Source organism: Malaclemys terrapin, chromosome 20 (assembly GCF_027887155.1).
Source record: "Malaclemys terrapin pileata isolate rMalTer1 chromosome 20, rMalTer1.hap1, whole genome shotgun sequence".
Lineage (NCBI taxonomy): Eukaryota > Metazoa > Chordata > Testudines > Emydidae > Malaclemys > Malaclemys terrapin.
This window is the reverse complement of record NC_071524.1, coordinates 14491671-14519509: the sequence shown is the minus strand read 5'-3', so window position 1 is coordinate 14519509 and position 27839 is coordinate 14491671. Positions and strand designations below refer to the sequence as shown.

General features: G+C 45.6%; 1 protein-coding gene across 1 annotated transcript in view; it reads right to left on the bottom strand.

Annotated features, from left to right (window-relative positions):
- The window catches only part of ARHGAP35 (Rho GTPase activating protein 35), a 106000-nt gene extending 83383 nt beyond the window's left edge, over window positions 1-22617 (bottom strand). Inside the window, exon 1 of the mRNA XM_054009973.1 lies at window positions 22518-22617. The gene's annotated coding sequence lies outside the window, so the exon portion shown is untranslated. The remainder of the gene's footprint in view (window positions 1-22517) is intronic.
- Between the last annotated feature and the right edge of the window lie 5222 nt (window positions 22618-27839).

Sequence of the window (27839 nt, the reverse complement as noted above, 5' to 3'; positions counted from 1 at the left end):
TTTCAAAGTTAATATACTTTGTACTACAGTAGCTCAGAGGCCCTGTCAGAATCAAGTCCCTGCTGCGCTAAATGCTGCACAAACATGTAGATGAAGAGAGATTCCCTGTTTCAAAGAACACACAGTTTTCGATAACATACACATTAATGTACTTTTCTAAAAATATGGGTTTGTGATGCAACAGATAATCATGGATCCCACGCCACACCTCCACCTCTCAAGATTTCTCACCATGAATACCACAAATGGTAGCAAGAGTGGAAAAACTTGCATAGACAAGGCATTGCTGATTTCTGGCATTTCTGCCACCTTGTTGTCTAGCCCAGTGGTTCTCAACCAGGGGACCAGGAGCTCCAGGGGGGCCAAGAGCAGGTTTCGGGGGTCCGCCAAGCAGGGCCAGTGTTAGACTTGCTGGGGCCCAGGGCAGAAAGCTGAAGCCTCACAGTGTGGGACTGAAGCCCAGGGCTCCCAGCCCTACCACCTGGGGCTGAAGCCAAAGCAACTTAGCTTTGTGGGGACCCCTGTGGCGTGGGGCCCTCGACAATTGCCCGGCTTGCTACCCCGTAACGCTTGCCCTGGCTGTTATATGCAGAAAAACAGTTGTTGTGACACTGGTGGGCCGTGGAGTTTTTATAGCATTTTGGGGGGGGGAGGGCGCAGAAAAAAAAAAGGTTGAGAACGCCTGGTCTAGACCTACTATGAGCAATATTGGATGACACGTTATGATGGCAGATGGTCGACACTAGCATTAGTACCCGTAAACTGCCCCAGTGGGAAATGTAAAGGAAATAAAGTCTAATGTAGACACAGTTTAAAGAACTGCTGCTTTCTCATCTACTAGGTACATCTTGTTTGCAGATTAGCAACCCAGTGGAATGTAACAGCTCATTATGGTACTGGCAGTTTATGGAACAAATCTGTCTGTCCTGCATACATTCCTGAATAAAAGGTTCTTAAGTTTTCGTTTTACAAAGAAAAGCCCATTTAGAGATAATACATTAGTTAAAAGAAGAGTTACGGCTCTAATCCAGACACCAGACTAAATACAGGAAAGTGAGAAAAAAAATAACTGAAATATTGGAGGAGAAAGCAGCATTTGCAAAACCTCAATAGCCAGCCTTCTACCCAATTAAAGTCTACCAACTTCCCCCACATGCTACCCCGAAGCCACAATTAAAATACAGGGTTTAGGTAATAAAACATGAATTGAAAGTAATAAAACTAACCAACCAACTATTTTTGCACACATACCCCTTGGTTTTTGATTGCAGGCAGGGCGAGGGTCATTCTTGTTTACATGGGCACCACAAACAAACATGCAGCAGATAACAAGTGTTCTATTACTCCCTCCAGGGATCCATCTCTAGAGAAGCAGAAGGGAGACATTCCCCCTCAAGGGACTGGGCTACAAGCCTGAAGGAGTGCTCAGGCAACTCCTTCTCAACAGTGGTGCATGGACACCATGGGGGGGGGGGGGGGGGGAAGAGTGTTTTTTGATTATCTGAAGCAGCACCAAGCTGGCATCACTGTCTGGGGCTGCTTCCTTCCCACCCATGTTAAGACAGTAGGGGAGGAGCAATTGAAGGACACGTGCTGCAGCCCCCACCAGGTAAAGCAGTTAGCTCCCTATGGCTGTCCCTCCCGGGAGGGACTCAATCCCCCTCCACAACTGGCAGTCTCGTCAGTCAACAGCCCTGTTCTATTTCCTCAGATCTCGCTCATTATCCCACATACACACAGCAGAAAGGTTTTGATATTGGTGTGCCTTGATCCCTCCTATTCGCTGCCTGTGGCACAGAAGTTTAAGTCACCTGAGCGCTCTAATACTTTGGACTAATTTCAGATGTTGGGTGGTGTTGGTGGCCCATGATATACAATAGGTCAGATCAGATGATCTGGGGGTCCCTTCTGGCCTTAACTTCTGACTCATCTGCACTCCCAAGTCAGTCACAGATCTGTATTCCCTGATAAGATTCTTGAAGGAGGAAAAAAGGGAAATTTTTCTTGCCTGCTGCAAAGTCTCAGACTCGTAGCTGCGACACTGCCCAGATGCTCTGTTCCTCTTCCGCCAGCAGCCAAGCGGTAACAGTGCAGTGTGTGTCCACTAAAAGGAGATGTACAGCTGGGTGTCACCAGCATATTAGTGCATTAGAGCCCTTGCCATCACCCACATCTCCCAGAGGCCCCAATGAATATGAGCGTGGGGGCAGGGCAATGACCCAGGCCCAATCCTGTGGGACTCCACACATAATGGCCTTTCAAAACAAGGGACAGCTGCCCACCACAGTTCTTTGGTATTGGTCTGAAGGGAATGACTGAAGGTAGTTCACTACTGCTCCATCCACCCCAGCAAGGTCATGCAGAAAGCAGGTGTTCCTTATGATCCACAGTAGACAGAATGTAGTATGCTCGTCAAGGTTTATCATCTTATCCATAGCGGTTGTCCAGTACCACCACCCAAAACTGTGTCATACCCTTGCCTGAAGCTTAAGAACATAAGAACGGCCATATTGGGTCAGACCAATGGTCCATCTAGCCCAGTATCCTGTCTTTCGAAAATGGCCAATGTCAGGTGCTTCAGAGGGAATGAACAGAACACGTAATCATCAAGTGATCCATTCCCTGCCGCTCATTCCCAGCTTCTGTCAAACAGAGGCAGGGACACCATCCCTGCCCATCCTGGCTTGAGTGGTAATAGCTAATTTAGACCCCAACATTTTATATGTATAGTTGGGATTATGTTTTCCAATGTGCATTACTTTGCATTTATCAGTGTTGAATTTCATCTGCCATTTTGTTGCCCAGTCACTTAGTTTTGAGAATTCCTTTTGTAGCACTTTGCACTCTGCCTGGGACTTAACTATCCTGAGTAATTTTGTATCATCTGCAAATTTTGCCACCTCACTGTTGACCCCTTTTTCCAGATCATTTATGAATGTGTTAAATAGGACTGGTCCCAGTTCAGACCCTGGGGGATACCGCTATTAAACTCTCTCGGTTCTGAAAACTGACCATTTATTCCTACCCTGTGTTTCCTATCTTTTAACCAGTTACCAATCCATGAGAGGACCTTCCCTCTTATCCCATGACAACTTAGTGAAGGTCCTACTATGTCAGCAGGTTAGATGCTGGAGCTCACGCACCACTTTTCAATGATTTTGACTAGACAAAGTTGGAGATCAGCCTGCAATTGCAATCTATGGGAGCTCAATGGACACAATATCACCTCCCCAAAGTCTGCACTAGGCTGTACTTGATTCCCACAGTGCCCAGTACACCTATAGATTCAAAGGAGGCACTTCCTTCTCCCAAAAACATAGCCAGGCTTCCCCCACAGCGTTCCCAGTCTCTACTGGACCCAAAACCTGAGCTCCGAGTTTGACTAGTTCCAATTTTATTAAAAGACTGCAGGAGATATAAAGTGGAAAAAGTGACAAAAGTGAATAACGAGTTCACTCTAATTTTAAGTAAAAGCACACAAGCAATTCTGCACAAAAGCCACCATATTCCTAAAGGAACAAAATTAATCAGCAGTCTAAAAATGACTATTGATATAATTTCTCTTTCAACAGCCACACCAAGACAGTAATAGGCTATTTCCTATACAGCAAAAAAATACCTTCATAGAGAGGTGGCTGGCCACAGTACTTCTACAGACCACTGGAGACTCCTCTACAATGACCTCAGCTTCCAGGAGGCAAAGATGGCCCCACTCCAGTGCAGAAAACTATTTTTCCTATCTCACAATGCCATCAGTTTATCTTTGTATATTTGGGCACAACTACGACCAAGCCCTGCCACGTTGCTTTCAACCCTTGTGTACATGCTAAATAACATGAAAATAGTAACACAAAAACCAGGCCTTTAACCATGTTAGTGTAGCTTTGAACTACTTTCACTTTAAAACTTAATTAAGCTATTATGGGGGCAACACGTAGCTGAAATTTAAGAAGAGTCCCTCAAATTCCTAGTGGCTATTGACGGATTCCATTATCGGATATGAATGAACTGTACCTTCATTATATTTTTGGCAGTTATGTGGATTATAGAAATAAAAAGATAAAAGAAACCTGTTAAGTCATCTAAGTTGACTCTTGTCTGCCCCACACTCTCTGGCCCATACAAGACTATTACCTAGAATACTTTATGCAGTATATTTTTTACTGACCAAAGCAATGGGGCTTTCACCAATATCAGATAGAACTTCACCCAACATCTACGCAGTTAATACTGTTTTAATTTGTATAAAAGATATAAAAATCTAACTATAAACCTAGCTGCCTTTGAACAAAGTGATTGTTTTAAATGAAAAGAACCCTAAAATTAACCGAGCATTAAGGAATGAATAATTCACCTTGGTTCTGCTTTTGAACCAGTTAAGTCACCTTGATTAAGTGCTCTGAAAACAGTGAAACTTCCTATCTCATTTTCCATTCTCGTATATTGAGGGATTTTTTTTAAAAGGTTAAACCCTGATAAGTCATGCTAGCTGCACCATTATAAATTATTACCTGAACTTCGGAAGTCATCTGTCCACATTCCAGAGCTGTGAAAATGAGTGGGGGAGGGATATAAGGATTTCTGCCTGTCATTAGGTGGATTAAATACATTTAACTATCAAGCCTTCCCTCTAAAACTCAAAAAACAAAAAACACCTTCCAATGAGCAGCATTTAAAAATGTACAAATAGCTAGAGCTTTGCTCTGTTCCAGTCTCTAGTCACACTAAGTCCGTGGTTCTCAAACTACTGTACTGGTGACCCCTTTCACACAGCAAGCCTCTGGGTGCGACCCCCCCATATCAATTAAAAACACTTGTTTATATATTTAACACCATTATAAATGCTCGAGGCAAAGCAGGGCTTGGGGTGGAGGCTGACAGCTCGCGACCCCCCGGTTTGAGAACCCCTGCACTAAGTACAGTGTTGCAATCTAATGCAACAGTAAATTAGACTTTTGTTTCCAATTACAGACCAAAAATTACATTTTAAACAAAGCTGCTGCAAAAAACTACATGCATTACCAAACAAGAACGTCCCAAATTTTCAGCCACTAAATGTTCTTCAGAAATGACCTTGTTATTGAAGGGTGTGCATCTATGTGGCTGCCAAATAAAATGTCAGGTTGCACAACAGACTCAGAGTCTTTACTCTAGGACTTTTGAAAAAAAATTCTGTGAACCTGTTATTTGCAGCAGATAACAGAAGCCCTGATTTCTACTTCAAAACACACTAACAAGCAAGCTGAACACTTAAAATGAAGGGCCCATTCTGCCACTTTTACTCATTTTGAGTAATATTTAACTGCAAGGTGTCCCATTGATTCTAATGGGACTAATTGCAGGGTGAGGTACTGTAAGAGTGGCAGAATCATGCCCTAAACATTTAGAAGTCACAGCACCGGCAAATAATTTGAGGTATCCTGCTACCAGCTAGCTATCTCAGGCATTTCTAAGGACCCCATCACTGTGATATCTAAGTGCCATGTAACATCTCACAGCTCAGATGGTGGAATACTTGGATAATAGCCAAGCGTCCTGGACTCCTCCTCCAGCTGGGTCATTAAAACTCTCTGAAGGGGGGAAAAACAGGCTCTAGTTAAGCAGTATCTCTCAATCTGGAAGCTCCACCTCCACCAGTTTGTTCACTGGATAAAGATGTTCCTCAAGGAGACAGGTAAGTCTATTGTTCCTAATGATTACTTAAGACCCCTGCAACTATAATCACATAGATAATGACCAGGTTTTAGCCACTGAACCGGCAGCCATAAATTGAATAGCTGAGCTACAGAAAAGATCTGCTACCAGCTCTGCGAGCAGGAACAGGAACCGAGCAACTGACAAGTGGCTGGAGACATTTTCTTTCATACAAAAAGAATCTTCCAAAGCTTTCATCAGCACAGGCAACAAACATTTAGGCTGTAAGAAAACAATCCACTAGATGCAATAGATTTAAGGTAGACGCCACTAAAGCTAACAAGACTTCCAGCCAGGAGATTCATTTCAACAGTATCTTATGTCACTAGAAGTGCATGATTTGCATTAATGCAAAAAACAAGTATGTCAGTGCCGCTCCCAGAGGTCAACCCCCAACATGTAATTGTCACTTACGTTCCACATTAAGAACTACACAACATGAAAGACCTTTGCACATATTATATTTATTCCAAGCTAGGTATTGCTAACATATCCATCACAGTAACACACCCAAGTACTTCTGGAGTTTGTATTCAGCTATCAGGGTTACATTTCACCTTAGAGAATCAGGGTTTCCTTGAGACTACAGGATGAGGGAGGGAATAGGACACAATATAGTCTCAATGGTTACAAACCAAACAAGACATGACAAACAAGTTCTGTTAAGAAATGGAGAATATTTGAGATATAACTGCATTACAGAAATCAATGGTACTCCCTTGGCTTGCATACTGTGTTCAGTTATGGTCAACCTGTTCCAAAAAGAATTCAGCAGAAACTGAACAGGTCCAGAGAGTGATCACAAAAAGTGATTAGCAGAAGATAAAGACTTCTGTAGGGAAAAAGTATAAAGATTAGCGGTAACATTTTTTTTTAAAGTGCCTGACTTTGTCCCATTTTCAAAAGTGACTTATGCACTGAGAAGCTTAAATCTTGCTTACCTCTCATAGAACTTTGATGCTTTTGAAAATTGTATCTTAGCACTTCTTAAAAAATAATGAATGGTTAACAGGCTTATCACACACTCCATTTACCCTCCTAAAACAAGAACAAGGGGTATAATGTAACAAATTTGAAACTGATAAAAGGATTTAAAAAAACACTTATTAATCTCAGGCCACAAGACACGGACCAAGAATATAGCACGATTCACAAAAGCTTTGGACATTTATATTGTATCAGTTAATAACAACGCATTGTCCCCATCTCTAAGCACCTCCCAAAGAGCTAATTAGTTTATAGATTTCGTATGGAGTTTTTCTGCTTGTTTAGGTTTGCATGAATAAGTGTGCTATGTGCACATGTATAAGAACATAAGAAAGGCCGTACCGGGTCAGACCAAAGGTCCATCTAGCCCAGTATCCTGTCTACTGACAGTGGCCAATGCCAGGTGCCCCAGAGGGAGTGAATCTAACAGGCAATGATCAAGTGATCTCTCTCCTGCCATCCATCTCCACCCTCTGACAGATAGAGGCTAGGGACTCCATTCCTTCCCTGTCCTGGCTAATAGCCATTAATGGACTTAACCACCATGAATGTATCCAGTTCTCTTTTAAACTCTGTTATAGTCCTAGCCTTCACAACCTCCTCGGGTAAGGAGTTCCACAAGTTGACTGTGCGCTGCGTGAAGAACTTCTTCCTTTTATTTGTTTTAAACCTGCTGCCTATTAATTTCATTTGGTGACCCCTAGTTCTTGTATTATGGGAATAAGTAAATAACTTTTCCTTATCCACTTTCTCCACATCACTCATGATTTTATATACCTCTATCATATCCCCCCTTAGTCTCCTCTTTTCCAAGCTGAAGAGTCCTAGCCTCTTTAATCTCTCCTCATATGGGACCCGTTCCAAACCCTTAATCATTTTAGTTGCCCTTTTCTGAACCTTTTCTAGTGCCAGTATATCTTTTTTGAGATGAGGAGACCACATCTGTACGCAGTATTCGAAATGAGGGCGTACCATCGATTTATATAAGGGCAATAATATATTCTCAGTCTTATTCTCTATCCCCTTTTTTATGAGAAAACTGAGGGAAAGCTTAACCGAACACACGAATTTTGCAATTATGGCCGAGTGGCCGGTTCTGTGGTCATTCTTATCACTTGTAAGAGCTCCATAGCACAGGTAAAGCCCTGTGAAAATTCTGTCTCCCATACCCTCAAGCCTCTTCCTATTGGCTGACAATTTCATTACTGCAGTGGCATGTCATTCTGGTGAGTGTTCTCGTGAAGGGAGAAGAGATCTCACAAGTAGCTTGGGACAATCCCATGAAGGGCTTGATGATGACTTTACAGAAAATTGTGAACACATTACAATAGGAGGGCTACTGTGTCTTGTACTCATTTTTAAAAAGCTCAAAGAGTACACAGCTTCATTTCTAGATATGAGTTGTAATAATCAACCCTGGAGGTTATACAAACACATGGACTACAGGCCAGCTTGATGTCTGATAGGATGGGAAGCAACCTTCCCTACCATCAATCGGAAGGCATCTGTAGTGGGGGATGTTAGGAGGCAAGTTCTTCAAAGTGACTCTCTTTTCCTACCAGCATCATCTATCTGGCAGGGGTCGGCTTTAACAAGCTGCTCTTCACCCTGAAAAGATTTTGGCTAGTCATTCACAAGTCTGGGAGATGGGACTATTTGAAGAAAAGATGCAGAGACTAGTTTTGATGTGAACTGCTGGCACTTCAGCCTAAGTTATTTCACCAACTGTCAGCTTTACACAGACATTGAACAATCTGGGAAAGAAGACTGAGCCTTGTGGGGTTCTGAAGGTTTTGCCAAAACACACACACACACACACACACACACCCATCCACCCAAGTTTGGTGTGAAAGGACTAATTTGAGGCATTCAACATTTCTATTCACCCCTGCACCATCTTGGGAGACAGGACAGATATATCAAGCAGTATCAGGTGGTGAACAGTAATATTAAAAAGAACAGTGTCCCAGCAGGGGGAATATGAATGGACTTCACCTGGCTACGAATCGAAAGAAGTCAATCACCAAAACAAATGCTTTCTCATTACAATGACCTGCCCTGAAGCCGGACAGTTATCCAGGACACTGACAGCTAACAGGTGTCACTGGAAATTCTTTGGTACTAGATTCTTATTTATCTTGGTTAGAAAAGAGATGGCGGCCTCTGACAGTATTTTGCAAAGACTTTAGCACTAAGCAATGTTTTCTTTAATACTGGTCAGACAACTACATGTTTTAGCTTTACCGTTTAGAAAAGGCAGGGCTCAGAGTCACACATTGTGGCTGTAATGATTCCATGCTTACTTCATGTGAATGGGTCAAATTCTTGTATTTCTGGGCCTGCTTTCGACTTTTATTTCTTGCCCATCCCACATATGGGTGATCTCCTCTGTGAAACAATAGAATTCCTCGCAAAGGCAGATGACACATTCTAGGGTACGAGTGGCGGCAGCGTGAGTTTACAAAGCAATTTATCATCCAGCAAAACTCTGCAGGACATGACTTTACTGCTTCAAAAGCAGATTTCCTTTACGACAACAGCATAGACTTCTTGAAATTCTGTGTGTCTGGTGTTTATATCAGACTATGTTTTCTGACACTGATGCACAAGTTTTCTTCCTTCCCACTTTGCCACCTGAGAACCCTGACAATACATATGGGCAGTAGAGTGGGAAAAGGGGCTTCAGTGCTAAAGTCTATAAAAGTAGCAAGGGAGGAGTTGTGCTGTCTCACTAAGTTTCTTTTTCCATAAGAAAGTTTTTGAAACTGGGGGAGCCAAAAGTTTTCAGGGAAAGACAGTGGTAGTAATTTCTTCTTTCACTGCAGTAGTAAGAGTTTATTTCCACATAGAAGAGAAAGTGGTCTGACCAGCAACACACAATTACTACTGCATTTCTTAGCTCCACATGCAACCCGAGAATCCCATCCAGAATATGGCCAGCCACAGGTGGGATTTGCAGAAGTACCTTAGAAACACCTAGGGTGCAGTGTTCAGACTGGAGTTTTGGGGCTTATCATATCAGAGAGTGTGTCCATAGTGATGCTGAAGTCTCTCAGGACAATGAGTCTTGTGACTCTCATCACCCTATCAGCTCCTCTTGGAAGCCTTTGGGATCTGGAGGTTTACAGACTAGCAGAAAGCTCAAGTTAGTCTTGTTTCTTGGACTCACAGAATAAGTGAATGTACTCCAAGGATTTTGACTCAAGTGAGTTGTACCTGCATTTGAATGATGAAGGAAATAAAATGGCTATTTCACCTCCAGATTTGTTTACTCTGGGTTTGGGGTGACTAGAGTATCCTACAGGCGCGAGGTGTTATAAAAATACATAAGGGATTTCAAACCTAATGATTCAGAACAGAAACCAACCAGTAACTTCTCAGGATTAACCATGAAGTTCTCCATTATGAGGGTGGTATCCCTCTTCTGGTATTGCCATTTCACCAAAAATGAAGAAAAGCATTTTAAACTTCTTAATTTGGTTTAAGCTTAGAGACTTTCCCACCATCTATATTCCCTTAAACTGGATTTAAGATTCTTACCTATGACTCAAGTTTAAAGCAAAATTCAGCAAACTATTTCCTAACATGCTTTCAAGAGTCAGCAAGGATGAGGCCAAATTGCATTAGAATCATGTTTTTTTTAAAAGAAAACAGTGTCATACTAATAATTTAGCCTCATCCATGCTGGTCAGTCATACTGTGTTAAATACCAATTTAGTTGGAGCTGAGTTAAACATAGTTAACTAAGTTTCAGTCCCAGTGGAGATATGGCTTATGTTAAAGGTAGATGTAGGTTTTAAGGGAAGGGAACATGCGGCAGTAGAAAATTAAAGCTTTAATGGGATTACCACCCATTTCTCACCTCAGTTTATTTGCTCGTTTAGCTCAACTTTAATCACAGCATCTATTTAAATGACAGGTTTTATGAAAATGGGCTTCCCAAAACAAAAACTGAAAAGTGGCAGCTTGAAATTAGTTTATCTGCTAATGTTACTATGCTTTATCATCAAAGATCCAGAGACAGGTGCTTGTAAAATAATGTAGAAAGCCCCATTATACCAGTTGACAGCCTGACCATATCCAGGTTGTGACTTCCAGACTGGCTTATAGACTCTTAATCAAACCACTGTACAGCAAAACTTATGTTCCGCTCTGCTCCGATGTTTCTGAATCCTACTGTCATCCCCACTTCCCCTCAAAGTCATTCTTTCTGTCCTCTCAGTGCCAGTTAATCTTTTGATAGAAATTCACTGTAGAAATCAAACTTCAAATTATACCAGCTACATGAAAAGACCGTACTTCATCTCTTACAGGGATACATTTATCTAGCCTGATTCACCTTAAATTATAAGGAAGAAGAGTGATGATACTCATCACACAGCGTAAACAAAAGTGTTACTTTAAGCCATGGCCTTTGTAACACCTCACTAACATCAGACAAAAATTTCTACGTAAAGAATTCCCAAACGAAAAAATCTGGGTGTTAAGATTGTAAATATATCTCCCTCCAGAGGTGGGGGGATGTCACTAGAACTCTATGGTTGATGAACAAACAGCTTTTAACCCTGTCCCCATCTCACATCACATTATGAACTATCCACAAAACTTAGATATAGATTTATGGTAAGTGTTTCAACTACTTTTCAAATGTCTAAAATCATTAAGTTCCTTCCATCTTCAATTTAGCTTATGTAAATTCAAACTTGTTTTAGAAGAGAAAATACAATGGGGGGGGGTCCTAAACTGATAGGACAAAATTCTGTCCAATGTAAATTCAGAGTAACATCACCAAAGTTATGGGTAACTCCAGATCTTTACCAGTCAAAGACAGCAGAATTTGACTTTCTAGAGTGCATGTGGCCAAGAAAGGCCTCTTGTTGTACATGAGTGATAAACTCTTGGACGGTAAGCAGATGGAATTCCCACCATGCTCTGAACAGTACACAGCACACTGGTATACAGCCAAAATCAGGGTAACCATCCTAAGCATGGATGTTCACAGGTTTCCCTGTAGGACTTCTACAGTCCCTGCCCCCACTTGGGGGCTGAATAAATCCAGGAACTCAACACTGAAGGTGACAGAGAATCCCCTTTCTCTCAACTAGCCTACTGATCATTTATACAAATCCTTGGGATTATTGTTTGTCCACAGTGCTCAAAGAAAAGTAGAAACACTTGTTTCAAATGGAAGCAAAGGTTGACTTTGCACATTCCATATTTTCAACCCGTAAGTGTGAAGTCTCCATAACCATACCTGCCACTTTCAACATCTAACCACCATTTGCTACAAATCTAGAAGGCTGTTTTGGTTAGTCACTGAAATTCTCACCGATCAATACACAAGAAAAGAATCCTTACTTAAAACTTAAAGGATAGAGAAATTTTACTTCTAATAAAGCTGCTCTTGGGGCTTGGAAACACTTTGTAGTGAAATATAGAATTTTATTAGTAGAAGATATATTCCTATAGGAAAATTTACCCTAACATATCAATTCCATGTGAAGATCAAGAAAACAAAATTAAACAAACAGCCTGCCAATCCACACCAGAGATTACACTGTGTCCAAAACAGAAGGATAATTTCAAAAACTCCATGTATCTGTCCACACTGACTGTTTTTTCCACTGTCACCATGAGAGATACGAACTACAGATCACATGTTCATTTTAGGCTATATCTGTGGGGACATCAAGAAAAATTCAGTAAGATCTTGGGTGAGGTTTTGGGAATATCAGAAAGTAAATCAAAGGTCAGTAGAACCTGCAAAGAGACTTTGGAACCTACGTAGTATACTGGCCTTTAAAACACATCTACAGCCGTACTACATTATTCCACAGTGCACAGATTTTCGAAGTATGGTACACAGACCATTGGTGGCCCTTGAAGAGTTGGCTGTCAGCTGGTGTTGCCCTCTCTTCCTCATTTCGAATTCTAAATCTCATTAAAAAAACTAAAAGTGCATTAATCACTTTTCTAAATTGTTTTATGTAAACAATTGTTGAATTTGCTACAGAGATCGTAAGTGACCCTGAATCATAAGGGAAGTGGTCCGCTTGACTATGAATGGGAAGGAAAACATGCTATTAAAATATATGCCACTCTGTAAATGTTTGAGAAACCTCTCCATAGCACCTTTCAACCTGACAGATCCCACCCAAATGCTTTAAAAAATATATGAACAGTACTGAAACAGTCACCTTGTGGTGTAGAGCAGCAGCCAGTAGGTGCACACAACACAAAGCAACATTTGGAAGTGTCGGGAGAAAAGACAGAGGCAACCACATCTCTTACCCCAAAAAAGTGCAATCGTATCTTTAATGTCCACCAGTACAGTTGTTCAGGTTTCACACACACACACACACACAAACAACCCACAACACACATGGGAAGCTAAATGGAACTTAATATGGCTAAGTTACCCCTGATGGAATTCAAAACTATGCCTCCAAGAAGTGCAGGCATTTCAAATCTGACACCCACAAGCTATGTACACAGAAGTAGATAATTTGTTTACACCAGTTGACTGATGTCCTCAAATCCAGTTTAGCATCTGGGTAGACAGGGATGTTATCAGGAACATGAGCGCGTCACTGGACACTACTGCCTATCAGAACACATTTGTTCTGTTTTACACCCAGAAGTCCAAAAGGGAGAGAGGGAAAGAGGTTAATTTAACAAATACTTTGAATTCATTAACATTTGCAGGCTCTCTTAGTATTAAGTTACACCTCTACCTCGATAGAACGCAAAGTAACATCAGAATACTACTTGCATGACTCTAATATTAATTTAACAGATAAATACCTTACTATAACAACATCTATTGAAAAAAACTATTGAAACATCTACTGTTTACCATGACGTGTTTATACTTCTACAACATTAACATTAGAGATTCGACAGTAGCAAGCTGACAATCTAATTTGTCCTAAAGCATTCAATAGTTTAATATTTGTTCAAAAATATAATAGACAAAATAATCAAATGAAGAGGCAGAGATTTTGATATATCTGGTTCCTTTTTTCCAATGTAATATCTAGGGTTATTTAGGTTATTTCCCTTTTAATATTCAAAAGGAGTGTGTGTCAGTGCGCAGATGAAAGCATAATAAGTATACTGTTCTGCTATGGGAAACTGTGGGGAAGGTGTCACCATGAAGATCATCTGGTGTCCCCAGCATCTGATCTGGCCATCCACCCGTAGGTACACCCTCTATCTCCTTAAGTGACAGTTCTCTCTCTCACCTTGAAAGAAAACGCATTACATTTTAGCAAATTATTGCGGGTCCTATCCTATTCTGCAATTCCTCAGCAAGTGGAACTTCCCTGGATTCTAACAAAAGCGCTGTATACAGGGAGCAGAATTAGGCTGTGTGTATTAACAGCTTAGGGCCTGATCCAACTTCTGTTGAAGTGAACGGGAGTATTTCCATTGACTGCCATGAGTCAGGCCCTATAGAAGAAAAAAAAGCACATTCTCCCCCTCTACCTGGGACTGGAGTAAGAGTTCAAGATCACTCCTGGGATAGATGATAAAAATTAACTAGCAACTGTAACTATTCTGTGCATCTCAGGGCAGAAAGATAGTCAGGGACCCAAGAGACCTGTTTCTCCGCTCTAGCAAAAAGTCACAAGTTAGTGGGGTCAGCAGAGCAAAGCAAGTCCTAAAATAAGCTATTTTAGTTCAAATATACATCCTGACATATGTGGGACACAACTGTATCATTCCAAATTTTAGACCTGATAATCAATAATGAAAGATACACCAATACATGTGTCGGGGTCACAGCTTCGACAGAGGACAATATATTCTAGCTCTGCTTCCAAGACAAAGGTACACTCAGATACAAAGTGGGAAGGAGGTTAACTGAAGACAGGAATCTTGTAAGAGATCAAGACTCCAAAATGAAACTGTCTACAAACTCAATAGGAAGAGGTATTTCCAGAACTAATGGCAAGACCTTGAAACAGCACGACCACTCTACTGGAAATGAGCAATTTTCACATTTCTATGCATGTCTGCCGACAACAGAAAAACAGGCATAGTATTATTGGAACCAAAAGTTTGAATTAAACACACAGCAACATGTAAACTGAAATACAGGCAAGGGTTACAGAATAACACATAGAAATAAAGTGAAAGAGAATGCAGAAGGCCTCATCAGTTATCTGTAAGAGGACAATTAAAAGCTGAATATATTGAAAATATTGTTAGAAATAACATTATAAGGCAGAATAGATCCCAGGTTTATAGCTCAAAAGTCTAGTATCTCCTGCCAAGCAGCAACTTTTGGTAGTCAACTTATTGGTTTTCCTGATACTTGGGTAGATGCATAGTTTATAAGTTTCCCCTGTCCCCCGATATACTGTTTAATTCAAACAACAGTCTGTTATTTTTAACAAGATGATGAGGGCTGCAGTAGCTTCATCTCACTCTCCTACCAGACTGCCTGTTATCCCCTATCTATTAGAACCATAGTGATGCGTCCCCAGTAACCAGCACACAGGATTCAAGGCAAGCTGACATGGTGTCACGGTCAAAGCAGCATATCAAAGGCTTCTGAAATATCCAAAAGAAATGATAGATACAGCCCTGTTATCGGTGCATGTAAGAGCATTAGCAGAGAGGAGGAACGCAGCTTCATTACTACAGCCTACCCTGAAACCACAGCCATGTCAGAGCATTAACTCTGTGGACCAAGGCAGCTTCACTACCACAGGCCCGCTCTAAAATCACACTGGACATCAAAGGCATTCAGATAAATGGACCAGTGACTGATTAGCTAAGAAAAGCCTGGGTGACACTGTCCTAAAATTAGAAATCCAAGACAGCAAGGAAAATTTCTTTAAAAGTATAACAACCTTTTGAAAGGCAAGATAAAAAGAAGAAGAATACGAGTACCAGGTACCAATTAAATGTGAAAATCTTTAACGAGTTTAACAGAGCAGGGATCCAACAGAGCAGGGATCCAAGGGACAAGTTACTGAATGCATGGTGCCCATCAAATACATTCACTGGGAAAGAGAAAAATTCTCTAATAATCAAGAGTGAAATGTCAGACTGCAATCAGAGCCAACCACTATAGAGGAATGTGAAGGCAGGGCTTTTCTTTGCAAATAGAAATGTAACACTACCCCCCACCCCCCACCCCAAAAAAAAGCAGTAAAATGAGAATAAAAACTAGATCTAGCAGCATCAAGAGCAATATTCCAGGGTGTTGGATCTTCAGCGAACCGTTCCATTACTCCATTAGTCCGTCTTACTCCTTCCAATCTCCTGTCACCACATTTCTCCACACCCTTTAACAAATAACTAAAATTAGGGCACATTACAACTACCATGAACAAATGCCAATGTACTCAATATTCGATAGACAAAATTGATATTAAAATTTCATCTTAATCAGATGAGGATTCAAAAGGATATAAAAAAACTCCAAGGGTACGTCTTCCCTACCCGCCGTATCGGCGGGTGGCAATCGATTTATCCGGCATCGATATATCGCATCTCGTTAAAATGCAACGAACGCGCTCACCATCAACAACGGAACTCCACCAGAGTGAGCGGCGGTAGCGCAGTCAACGGGAGAGCTGCGGCCGTCGATCGCGCGCCGTGTGGACCCCAGGTAATTCAATCTTAGAGACTTCGACTTCAGCTACACTATTCACGTAGCTGAAGTTGCGTATCTTAGATCGATCCACCCCGCCCCCCAGTGTAGACCAGCCCTAAGAAAACACTTGGAAAATTTGTCATCATGTATAGGAGGATAGCAGCAAAAAAGCAACAAGTAATGGTCAGAAATAAGTAAGGCTGGCTCAAAGACCTAATAAAACAGCTTTGCACTGCTATGTGAGAGACAAACACTGGAAGCACTTCAGAGGCAGCAGACTGCCCCTGGGAAGGGAGAGAAAGGAATATGCAAAGCATTGCTAAACTGTGACCCCTTCAGCCAATTGAGCAGCACTGATGGATGGGGGGGGTTGGGGGAGAGAGAGAGAGAGTCCTGCCCAGCCATCTGCAGAAAGATGGAAGCTGAGATGCAGGGCCAAGAGACAGCAGCAATAAAAGAAGGGGAAATGAAGAATCATCATGGTTTCATCAAGAACATGGATGACCCCAATGGTTAAAAAGAGTACTTCACCAAAATATCAGAGAGTAAAGCCATTTGATAGGATAATGGTCTTAAACTTGCTCGCAAATCCATAGGCACATATTGCCACACTGCACCTCAGGGAATAAAAAAAAGCAACTGTGATAGCATAACCAAGGACACTACATGTGCACCATCATATTTGATAACAAGCACTTAGGATTGTGGTAGGCAATAATAATAATAAATCAGATTTTAGTTTATTTTCAACAACTTCCAATGGACCCAAAAAACTGAAACAACCAAAAATTTGGATAATCCAGATCAGGAGAAAATAATTAAAAAAAAAAAAAAAAAACAGGACAGAGAAAAACAGAAACACAAGAATCAAAGCATAAGTTATAATGTATACTGTTCTGTAAGCATATTTATTACAACACTTTCCTCATTCCAGTATCATATGCCACTAGAAGCAAGACCTTAAACTAGAACCCAGATGACAGTGTTGTATAAAATTCCAAACTATTATATATGAAAAAGGTAAACATCACCATGTCACACTGCAAACTGATCTTGGCATAAACAAGACAAAGACACTAACCTCAGTCTCGCAGCCCTCAAATTCACTGGCCACTGGAGCTAAACCCACCATCTTCCAAGCATTTGTATTCAATGACCGTTTACTGGGCAAATGCCAATTTCACAGGCCCACAGCTAGTCCTCACAGAAGATTTTTTTTTTTTTTACATTTATCAAATGGGTTCATTTGCATTCTTTTACTGACTAATCAGTGCTTGAATCTCACATCAGTCAGCAGGCTAAAGAAATAAATCAATGAATCCAGGCCATTAAAAATTACATCACAATAGCGGCATCAGCCAGCAGTCCACCTACAAAATAAGCAAGCATCCACTCCAAGCTCTATCTGACCAGATTAAAATGCCAATTATCACTAGTCCATTTAGGTATCCTATCCCCCATAAAATCACTATTTAGATATAAAAGCCCCTATTTGTCTAAAAATCCAGATTTAGGAATCATTGTCAGAAGTCTAATAATCTCATATGTAACATATTATCCACTCTCCTTTGTAAACAATTTATTACCAAAAAAGGTCTTTTTAATTGCCTATGGCAATTAATGGTGGTGATTTTTCTCTTGTTATATTCCTGTGAAGTGTGATCACTCACTCACACAGCTGCCGTGTGTCAGTACATGCAGAGGTGCCAATAGATTATGAAACTGCACCTCATTGACCTTCCACAGAGAAGGAAAAACTGGGATTTTAAAGGTTTCCTCAGAGGTTCATTGCAACTATATTTAAAAATCAATACAATTCCAACATGCTGCTTTAATATGCAACAAAGAAACTTACTGCTTTTGGTCATGGTCAATTTATACATCAGTTAGGCTAATTTTCAAAGTACATAACACAGGATATGGTGTATGTTGTGGATTGTACAGCGTATCTCTGTAAATCTGATGCTGTAAAATGACTGCAGCTTTCCCAAAGGGAGAAATAATCCTTCATATTTAAAGGAACACTGTCAATTGTTTAGAGAGGTTTACTGCTTATCTAAAGAAAAAGATTTTGGAAGGTCTTAAATTTAAAAAATTACTACAGTCTGTTCAGAAAATTTATATGTAAACAAGCCACCAACTGTAGCAGGAAAACATTTAGGCCTTTTAGAATACAGGGTATAAGCACATGACGGGACATCCATTCTCTTCTTCGTTGCACAGAGACCTGATGCTTGCTGAATACACTATAGTCACTTTGCAGAAGAGTCCAGATAGAGATTGCATCAATATGGCAACTTGTGTTTTGGGATAGAGGCCATGTATTCAAAATGCAGTTCCAGTTGGTGCTCAGATAACCAGAAGTCCAATGTGTTGTCTTCTGGCTACCAAAAATTATCTCCCCTTGTACTCAGCTCCCCATGCCTTCCCCCCTGGATAGACACTGCCCTTTCCACTGAGAAAAAAACGAATACTACAAGCTCCTACAAGGGAGTGCACCCAACACTACAAATGCAGTCTCCAAGGCCAGACATACACGAGGAAAAAGCTATGTTTTCAAAATGTGATAGATAACACATTTTAAAATCCTAGGGTAAGCAGGGCCAGTTGTAGTTTTAACATTTCTTGATAATTTAGAGAAAAGGAATCCAAATTTAACAAAAGGTAGTATGTGGAGAAAACAGAATGGGAAGAGCACAATATTTTAAGCAATAATTCAGTTAAGACACAGCTCAAGAGAATACTTTAATGTTGACAATAATCCCACCACCCTCCATAATCAACAGAAAGCTGTTAAATTTACAGAAGAATAAGGGAAAACTAAAGGATCTCTTCCATAATAACCCTGCAAAACTCCAGAATGAACATTATGAATATAATCATTAAAAAGTAGGGAGGGCTCTGCACTTTCAGAAATATTGATATAGAAACAAACTGCAGTAATTCAAGCCATTCATTCAGATCTTTGCTATTGGATAACTGGGTCAACAATGACTCAGCATGAAAAGTTAAGTCTTCTTTAAAAATGTGTAGTCTTAATTACAAAGGCAAAAAACAGTGTCGATTCCCCCCCAAAATATGAATTAATTTCCATTTGAATAACCGCAAAAAAATGAAACAGGGCATGTTTGTGCTTTATTTCACCTGTTCAATGCAAACAAGAACTGGGCAACCAAAATGCCGATTAAAAACAAGAACTTTACATTCAGTATTGCACATTAACTGCCACCCTCTTCATTATCCAACACCTCCTTTGGGACTTGAGCACTTTGGGTGTTACAAAGTGAGGTCCAAGCTAGACTGGAAAAAATAAAAGTAACTTTATATCAGAATGTGACACTGAACAAACAGCTTTACAAGTCAGGAAAACCAGAAATTATAACGCGACCCGATATAACACAAATTTGGATATAATGCAGTAAAGCTGCGCTCCGGAGGGGTGGGACTGAGCACTCCGGCAGATCAAAACAAGTTCAATATAACGCGATTTCACCTATAACACGGTAAGATTTTTTGGCTCCCGAACACAGCGTTATATCGAGGTAGAGGTGTATCAACATGGCCATTGCTTCCTTTCAAAGAGGTCAGGTAATTCCCAGCTCCTTTCACAGAAATAATGGTTAGGAACACCCTCATCACCTACTCCTTGGATAAGAATGTCCTCACTAACCCAGCTTTACCTCTACTAAAGGGGTTCCAGTGATGAGAAATGCAGAATCTATGCAGAAAACACACCTCCTTACACCAACGGGCACACGTAACTATCACAGAAAATGTTACCATCACAGATTCTTGAAGCCATCAATACATGAACAAAAGCAGATATAAATATATCTTTTGCTTTGAATTCCCTCCTTCAATGTCAGCTCACAGCATGGAAAGCTGCTCATCCCACAGTCTTTACAAAATCAGTTATCAGCTCAAGCAAGTAGGGAAAAACATCAGCTCCTAGTAAATCTGTCTGCTCATTCTATTATGTAAACCAAGCACAAGAACATACACAAATATTTCTTTCTTCCAGTAAGAATGTGAATGGTGGTAAAAAAAAACCTAGGTCCAAACCTTTAGTTCACCATGCTAAGAAAATATTTACTGCCACACTTGGCAATATTTTCAGACCTCACAGAGTCACACTTTAAGAGAATAAACCTGAATTCCTGGGACAAAAATGGTGCACAATTCTGCCCTGTAGGGCAAATGAAACCAAAGGGCCTTTTAGAAACTGCAGATCATATTATCTATCTTCCTGATTATAATTAACTGGCTAAAAGAAACTGTGTTTTCTGTCTCACAGGCTTTGCTAAATGTTCCTCAACACCATTTACAATTAAAAACTCATGACTGTCCTACTGATCTCTGAAGTTATTTTGATTTACATCACATACGAATGTTTTTACTCGGTGACTGTGTATCAGTGATACATACATACACACACACACAGGATTTGATTTCTAATCTAAGTAAGCGACAATAAAACAAAGTTGATCAGTGTAATCTTGCTAGCCCTTCACACAACTGCTCCCTCAGAGCTGTGGTCCAATCCTGCTGTCACAGAAGTCGATAAGTTTCCAGTTGACTTCAATGTGAGGAAGACTGGACCTTAGTAACTGATTATGGGAAGGGTTATTACAAACATATGCAGCTTGATACCCCCCAAGGATATGCTAAAATGGATATATATGTCTGCACTGAATGGACAGGTAAAGAGAGATGACCCTCCAAGAAAGCAAATTTATTCTATTTTAATGTAGAGAATCATTTAAAGCTGCAGTTTCCAATCCCTTTGGGACAACTGCCCCACTTTACCAGACAGTGCCTGATGCATCCCAATTAACTGTGCATGCTACAAGCTCCCTGAAACAACTGGGACACCCTGATCCTCAAATTTTGCCCTCGGACTGGATAGACCCATTGTTCTATAGGATGGTGGGCAGTGGCTAGTAGAACAGAAGGTATGATAAACTGGTGCCCATCATTTGTCATTCAACTGCATATGCTAACCCACCACAGAATTTATTTTGTGAGGTGAAGCTCGGAGGTGGCCAAGCTCTCCAGCGAACTCGTGAAGAGAGAGACATTAACGGGGGGGGGGGGAAAGATGGCAAACCAGAGAGGAGTCTCTACAGTACCAGTAACAAAATCCAGAGATTACAGCGACTGGGAAATCAGAGTTCTCTATCTGCATGGGGATACTGGGAACCAAGAGAGGAAAACCACATCTCTTTTTGTGGGGACAAGAGGTCTTCTCTTCTCCACCTCTCCAGCTCAGAGAATTTATAATAGAAAGAGAGTGGGTACATTTACTCTGGACCCCTCCCCTAGAAAGCACAAAGCAAAGAGGATAGAGAGGGCGAGGCCTAAAATCTGCAGCACTGTACCTGAGGACTAAGGAGGGGGACATATCTTGAAATCTCCTGGCACTGAGGGTGGAGCAGACCACCCTAGGACATGGGAGGAGTGAGGTAAAGGGTGTTAGGAGAAAATCCCAGGAACAGTGAACAGCATTCCCTGGCAGCAACCAGATACTTCCTCATTCTCCCCCTGGCACGAGGGAGGGGGGCTATCCCTTGACACAGAAGAAAAAGAATGGGAGAAAACCCTTGGCAGAAGGGTGGGGACTGACGCAACAGCCACCTAGAAGGAAGTGAGAGGACCCATGTTCCCTGGCACTAGGTGGCTCCCCCATTTCCCCGCCCCGAGGGCCACAATAAGGGATAGGAGGCTGCCTCCTGGTACCTGGTCCCGGGGTCAGAAAAAAAGGGCCTATTGCCCCACTATGTAAGCAGGTGGGCAGGGGCTGAAGGAGGCTGTTCCTCACCCTCACCCCCCCCCCCCACAAGGCATCCAGGTGGAGGGGCAAAGCAGGCAACTCACCGCCCAGCTGCCCCCATGCCAGAGGAGTGGGGGAGAAACACCCCCCAAGTCCCGGGGCCTGAGAGAGGGGGATAGTCATGCTCCAACCCCCCCCCACTCAGGCCCCAGGGACCAGGGGCTGCAAAGGGGGGCGGGTCACTCTTCCCGTCCTCCGCCCCCCTCCCCTAGGCAGGGAGAAGGGGTCGCTCCCCACTCTTCCCCTCCCCCCACATGCCAGGAAAGGGGGGGTCGCTCCCCACGTGCCGGGCGGGGGGGGGCTCCCCCCTCAGGCCGCGGCAGGGGGTGGGGCCCGGCCCCATTGTTCCCGGCGGCGCAGGGGGAGGGGCCGGCGGGGGGGGGGGGCGATACCTACCCTGGCGGCGGCGGGTCCGGCCCGGGACTCCGGCACGGGGGGGAGGCGGCGGCGGCGCCATGTTTCTCCCCGGGCGGCGGCGGCTGGTGCGGGGCGGGGCGGGGGGGGGCGAGTCCCTCGCGGGGCGGGCTCGGCCTGTAATGGCGGCGGCTGCCGCGACTCCTTCCTCCTCCCCTCAGACTCCGCCGCCGAGGGCCGCGGGAGCGAGCGAGCGAGCGAACGCGCGCGCGCGCGGGGGCAGCAGGGGGCGGGGCCGCGGGCTCCGGCAGCGCGGGGCGGGAGAGCGCGCGTCGGCGTGCGCGCGACCCGAGGGAGCGGGGGGGGGGGGCGCGCGCGGGCAGGGGGGGCGGGGCCGCCGGGTCTGAGCTGGCTGCACCACGCGCGGCCACACCCCTCCTCCAGCCCCAGGCGTGACCCCCCCCACGCACACCCCCAGGCGTGACCCCCCCACGCACACTCCTCCAGCCCCAGGGGTGACCCCCCCACGCACACACCCAGGCGTGACCCCCCCACGCACACTCCTCCAGCCCCAGGCGTGACCCCCCCCACACGCACACCCCCAGGCGTGACCCCCCCCACGCACACTCCTCCAGCCCCAGGGGTGACCCCCCCACGCACACACCCAGGCGTGACCCCCCCACGCACACTCCTCCAGCCCCAGGCATGACCCCCCCCACGCACACTCCTCCAGCCCCAGGCGTGACCCCCCCCACGCACACCCCCAGGCGTGACCCCCCCACGCACACTCCTCCAGCCCCAGGCGTGACCCCCCCCACGCACACCCCCAGGCGTGACCCCCCCACGCACACTCCTCCAGCCCCAGGCGTGACCCCCCCCCCACGCACACCCCCAGGCGTGACCCCCCCACGCACACTCCTCCAGCCCCAGGCGTGACCCCCCCCACGCACACCCCCAGGCGTGACCCCCCCACGCACACTCCTCCAGCCCCAGGCGTGACCCCCCCCACGCACACCCCCAGGCGTGACCCCCCCATGCACACTCCTCCAGCCCCAGCCGTGACCCCCCCCACACGCACACCCCCAGGCGTGACCCCCCCCACGCACACTCCTCCAGCCCCAGCCGTGACCCCCCCCACGCACACTCCTCCAGCCCCAGGCGTGACCCCCCCCACGCACACCCCCAGGCGTGACCCCCCCACGCACACTCCTCCAGCCCCAGGCGTGACCCCCCCCACGCACACCCCCAGGCGTGACCCCCCCATGCACACTCCTCCAGCCCCAGGCGTGACCCCCCACACACGCACACCCCCAGGCGTGACCCCCCCCACGCACACTCCTCCAGCCCCAGCCGTGACCCCCCCACGCACACTCCTCCAGCCCCACGGGTGACCCCCCCCACGCACACCCCCAGGCGTGACCCCCCCCCACGCACACTCCTCCAGCCCCAGGGGCGACCCCCCCACGCACACCCCCAGGCGTGACCCCCCCCACGCACACTCCTCCAGCCCCACAGGTGACCCCCCCACGCACACCCCCAGGCGTGACCCCCCCACGCACACTCCTCCAGCCCCAGGCGTGACCCCCCCCACGCACACTCCTCCAGCCCCAGGGGTGACCCCCCCCACGCACACCCCCAGGCGTGACCCCCCCCACGCACACTCCTCCAGCCCCAGGGGTGACCCCCCCACGCACACACCCAGGCGTGACCCCCCCACGCACACTCCTCCAGCCCCAGGCATGACCCCCCCACGCACACTCCTCCAGCCCCAGGGGTGACCCCCCCCACGCACACCCCCAGGCGTGACCCCCCCACGCACACTCCTCCAGCCCCAGGGGCAACCCCCCCACACGCACACCCCCAGGCGTGACCCCCCCCCACGCACACTCCTCCAGCCCCAGGCGTGACCCCCCCCCGCACACCCCCAGGCGTGACCACCCCCCACAACCGCCGCCTATCCCCCACAGCCCATGGCTCCCACCCATTCCCCCACCTCCACCCTGGCCCCAACCCCCCAGCACACCCCCATGGGCTCCCCCCCACTCCACGTCTGCCCACACCCAGGCATGCCTCCCAACCCCACACACCCCACCCTAGGGTGACCAGATGTCCCGATTTTATAGGGACTGTCCCGATTTTGGGTCTTTTTCTTATATAGGCTCCTATTTCCCCGCACCCCCGCCCCGATTTTTCACATTTGCTATCTGGTCACCCTAACCCCACAGAAAACATCATTCCAGCTCTACGTACACAACGATGGGGTCTGAATTAGCTGTAACCACTCAAGAAAGAGATCTTGGAGTCACCGCGGACAGTCCTCTTGAAAACCTCGCCTCACTGTGCATCCGCAGTCAAAAAAATTAACAGGATGTTAGGAACCATTAGGAAAGGGCTAGATTATGAAACAGAAAATAGCATAATGCCACGGTATAAAGCCATGGTACGCCCACGGCATGGCTACTGCGTGCAGTTCTGGTAGCCCCCTCTCAAAAAAGATATATTAGAATTCAAAAAGCTGCAGAGGACAACACAAATTACTAGGGGGGTATGGAACAGCTTCCATATGAGACGAGATTGACAAGCCTGGGACTGTTCAACTTAGAAAAGAGACGACTAAGGGGAGATTTGACAGATCTCTAAAATCATGACTGGTGAGAGAAAGTGACTAGGGAAGGGTTATTTACTCCTTCATGTAATACACAAACCAGGGGAATCACCCAGTGAAATTAACAGGTAGCAGGTTTAAAACAAACAAAAGGAAGTGCTTCACTCAATGCACTGCAAACCTGGGGAACTCATTGCCAGGGGATGCTGTAAAGGCCAAAAGTGTAATTGGTTTTAAAAAAATAATAAGATAAGTTCCTGGAGCATAGGTCCATCGATGGCTATCAGCCAAGATGGACAGGGACACAATCCCATGCTCAGGGTGTTCCTAAACCTCTGACTGCCAGAAACTCCCGCCACGCACACTCCTCCAGCCCCAGGCATGACCCCCCCAAGCACTGGGTAACGAGATGGATCATTCAATAATTACCCTATTCTGTTCATTCCCTCTGAAGCACCTGCCATTGGCTACTGTTGGAAGATACGATACTGGGCTAGATGGACTATTGGTCTGACCCAGTGTGGCCGTTCTTATGTTCCCCACCCTCATACACACCCTATACATGTGCCCCATGCCTACCTCCACCCCAGTGCACACCTCCACGTATGTCCTCATGCACCACGGCTACCCTCCACCCCTGTGCACACCCCCACATATAGCCCCACTACCCTTCACCCCTGTGCACACCCCAGGCATGCCCCCCACATCCCATGTCTATGCCCATTCTCATGCACCCTCCACACATACCCCATGCTCTGTGCCCTCTTCCCCCACCACCATGCACACCCCACACATGCTCCCCACCCCCCCATGCACACTCCATGCAACTCCTGTCCCTCCCCTTTCCCTTTTGCACAGCCCACACTTACTCCCATGCCCCAAGCCCACCTCATGCCCCATCCAGCCCCACACCCTTTGTGCACCCCCCCACCCCATGAATGCCCCCATACCCAGGCACACCCCATGCAACTCAACTCCACCCCTCCCCTTCTCCTTGTGCAAGCCCCACACTTAGCCCCCCATGCAAACTATCCAACCCTACACCAGCCCCCTCCCCTTCCCTGTGCACAAACCATGCCCTAGGCACACCCCATTCAACTCCCATACCTCCCCTTTCCCTTGTGTATGCCCTACACTTATCCCCTGCACCCCATGGAAATCCCCTCACTCCATCCATTGCCACATTCCCATGCATATCTCCAAGCAACCCGCTCTCCTTCCCCATGCATACCCCACATGTAACTCCCATGCAACGCTCATACCCCATGCAACCCTGCCACATATTGATTCGGCCCCACATCCCTGGGCACGCTCCACACAACCTCCTTTCTCTTCACTCTGCAGACCTGCCCAAAGCCCCCTATAAACCCATGTATGCCCCATCCAACCCTCCTCCTCCGTGCATGCCCCATGCAACCCCCCATCCCACCTCACACCCCAGTGCCCACCTCATACCACCCACCTGTGCCTCATCCAACTTTACATTCCTGTGCATGCCCCATGCGTACCGCCACCCATTTGTGCACAGCCCATACAATCCCAGACCCCCAGCCTCTGCAAACCCCACGAACTCTGTGCACAGCCCATTCCTAGTACACATCCTATTCATAACCAGCATGCCCCTATCCAACCACATGCACCCCCAGCTCAGGCAACTCCCCCCACATCTAGGTTCACCACTTGTCCAGGTTTTCCCAGGATGGTCTCTTCTTCGAGGTAGCTGGGGTGCTCATTGCGCACAGCCAGCTGTATGGGGTCAGGCTCATCCTGGATGCCCCAGTCTTTTGTATCTCAGAGGTGGCAAGTCTGTGCAAAGACCTCCATGCCCAGGCCGCATCCTGTTCACATCCCCTATACCCCATCCAACCCCATACATGCCCCACAGCTTGAGAAACTATGCCTACCCTCCCTCATACCATGCATTTCCCCTGCCTTGTGAGCACATCCCATCCCACCTTGTGCACACTTGGTACAAGCCTCCATTCGCCACCCCTTCCCATCACTCCCTGGAGCCACGCCAGGCACTCCCTCCCTCATATGAGCCTCTCGCTCCCCCATCTAGCCCCCCCCCCAAGCCTGTGCATGTCCTAAACAACCTCCCCATTCTCCCACACAGTCCCCACACCGCTCCCCTGGTTCTCTATTCAATCCTTATACAATAAACAAAAACTTATGTGAATCCAATGTATAACCCTATGCAATTCTGCCCCCCCCCCACACACATCTCTGTGCACCTCCCTTGCCCCTATGAAATCTCTATACACACTTTTGCCTTATAGCATCCTCCTCTCCCTGCTCCTCTGGCATTTCTGCTGACCACAGGGTGATGCAGGCACCTCCCCGACAGAAGAAGGGAGGAATTAACACAGACCAGTGCAGAAAAGCTAGCCGTGCCCTGATGTGCGGTCCCTCGCTTTGCAAAGCAAATGAGCTTCGGGGAGAGAGTCTCCCCTTGCAGAGAGTAAGGTGATTCTGCCCTGTGCTGAATGTCTCCTAGAAGGATTCAGGTCTGCAGAGAATAAGGACGGTCTTATGCCAGCCCTAGCAAGCTGGAAAGTTTCCTCTCTATTTCTACAGCCCTCCAGCCGGGCATTATTTGGTAGAGAAATTGTGCATCTGAATGGCCTGTGATAACGCATCGACCAACCGTTCTGTACGTAAACTATACAAATTGGTAGGGCCCTGCGGATATCTGTGGACCATTTTTGCAGATCATGGATCGGATGCAGACACAAATTTTGTATCTGCTCAGGGCTCTA